Genomic DNA, 2,975 nt, shown 5'->3' on the forward strand with positions numbered 1-2,975 from the left:
CCGAAATTGAGTCAAATGGACATGTGTTGTGTACCAGATAACGTTTTTTTTTTAGTGTTATTGGTGTAGTCATGTTTCCGTTGATTAAAAAATTATTTTTGGATGAACGTGTTGATCTGTTTTCTACAATTTTATCAATTTCAGGTGTCGATTCCATATATTCTGTTTGTCTTATCTTTTTTTTAACCTTGGTATTTTTGACTGGAAGTAATAATTCTTCAGATCCCTTTCCACGCCAATTTTCAACTTCATCTAGTGAATTCATAGATATTTTAGATTCTGCACTTGAATCGTCATCTAATGACGAACAATCTGTTTTTTGAACACCATTTTCATTTTTATCGCTCAAAGTACAATCTTCATTGTCTGAGCAAGCATTTCGAAGTTGCTTACTGCGAAAAAGTTTTGTGTTACTATCGATACTCTTTAGGTGAGTAACTACAAACTTATCCACAGCCATAGGACGCACATCGAACCGTAAAATATGAGTCTTTAATTGCTTAAAATCGCATTCAACTGATGCCGATGAAGCGATTTTATATGGTGACCCAAAACTTGACCTCATGACGCTACTCCAGAGTGGGAAATCTTTACATACACGTAATACATCTTTTGCTAACTCGGGTAAGAAATAAGCAGATATTCGATTACCTGTAAATTTAAAACACGTCATTAGGCACATATTATAATAATATGAATTATACCGATAGTCCCATAATGAAAATTACTACGATGATACTGAACGTTTTCAAATAATTCTGATAGTTAAGAATATTATTTAGACAATTTTTGTGTATAGTCAGGGTTGGGCAAGATACTCAAAAAGGAGTATCGAGATACTAGATACAAGATACTTGGCTTTGGAATATCGCGATACTCGATACTCGATACATTTTATTAAAATTAGACGCTGGATTTTTAAAAATTATGTTTATTATTGTGGGGATGGGCACTTCATTAAGTAATTAGAATGACAAAAAAAATAATAAAAATTGACACTTATTCAGTTATAATAATACATTAGTAATAAAACAAAATAAAACAAATCAATTATGACATTACGCAATCTTATTATTATCAATGATGCTACCAAAAATAACCACAATATGATTACATTCAAATTAAATAATAATAATTGTATCAATACTATAATAATTATTTAATTCTACATAAAAAATTACATTTACTTGGTATGGTCATATTGAATTATATAAATAATAAAACTAATTTAAGTATAATAAAAAAAAATTAGGTACATAATGTCGTACATTACAATACAAAATTACAGATATCTAATAAGGTACAGACGTAAAGTCCAATTCAATGTGCATGTGTCACAGATAAATATATATATATGTCGTAGGCCATATGGAAAATTAGATTTTTTGCAAAAAGACTAGGCTCTTTGCAATGGGGTAGCCCGTTTGCGAATTACTTATTATTTTTCCAAACAGACTGATGTTTTTAAGGCTCATTGCATACAGACTAACAGCAGTTAGGCCTTTTAAGAATTACAATCATTATAACAATAAATATTATATGGTAATTTATTACTGATTATACTTATTACATAATTTAAATTATATTATTTTAAGGGTTATTGATAATAACACACTTATTAATTTATTACTTGTACAGTTATTGACTATTGAATTACTAGTTTTATTACCTATATTATATTACTAACAAAAAAAAAATATATATATAAAATATTAAATTAAATTAAATTGCAATATTATAAAAAATATTACATTACATTATTGATAATAACACAGTACATTATAATATATAACATGTAAACTGAATAATTACAATATTACATTACAATATTAAATATTATATAAAGTATTTACTTATTGTTACATGTAGTTTTTTCGTGACATCTTGAGCTACACAGTACATTGTTTTTGCGACAAGCGCATCTATTTGTTTTGCACGATGTTTTGCAAAAACATTTTTAATAACCCTGTCCTCCGAATTGAGAATGTCTCTTCGCTATTTCTCTTAATGTTAACATCGTATCTGGTACTTCGTCAAGAAATTCTGCATCGGTTGTCTGTAGAACGTTTCTGCTTAACCACGTATTTATAATTCCAAATCTTGTACCAATTTGGTAAACGTTATTTTTTTTGTTGACAACTTTACCAATTATATTTTGTGTGTCTAATGGTCCACGATCTACCTTTGGAATATTAACTAAAACGTAATTTCCAACTTCAATTACAACTAATTTCTTATCACTAGCTTGTATCATTTTTTTTTTTGCAGCTTTTTTTTGTCCTTCAAAAGCTTCTACTCTTTCTTTCTGAATTTTTTTTTCTTTTACACATGTGTCGCACAAAGATTCTTTGTTTATGATAGACACTTTAGAATTGCAATTTTTACAGTCGTATATATTATTATCCTTTTCATTAATTTGTTCGTTATCTTTTTCACTATCTTCTGCTTCTTCGTCACTGTCTACTTCATCACTTACTTCAGTATTAATTAACTCATTTAAATCTTCTTCTGTTGTAATCGACTGTAAGATATCATTAGGTAAATTTTTGCTAGAAAGTCCTATTTTTGGTTCACTTCCAAATAATGCTTTATAAGGGCTTCTGTTAATTATTCGATGTTTTGAGCAATTTTTTTGCCATTGTACAAAATAACACCCCATTCCCCAATCAGTGCTTTGATTGTCTATCATCCATGCCCTCAACATGTTTTCTACGTCTTGATTACAGCGCTCTACACTCCCTTGAGATTGCGGGTATCGAGGCCTTCCATGAATAATTTTACACTCAGGCCACAGGTTTGTCATTTCCTCTACTACAGTTGCGGTAAATTCTCGACCATTATCGCTCTGTAATATATAAGGAGCTCCAAATTGTAAAAATATCTTAAGAAGCTCTAATGCTACTTCTGAAGCTCTTTTTGATTGTAATGGACGTAAATGACAATATTTTGTAGCGTGGTCTTGGTAGTTTAAAAGC

This window comes from Acyrthosiphon pisum, chromosome X (assembly GCF_005508785.2).
Source record: "Acyrthosiphon pisum isolate AL4f chromosome X, pea_aphid_22Mar2018_4r6ur, whole genome shotgun sequence".
Taxonomy (NCBI): domain Eukaryota; kingdom Metazoa; phylum Arthropoda; class Insecta; order Hemiptera; family Aphididae; genus Acyrthosiphon; species Acyrthosiphon pisum.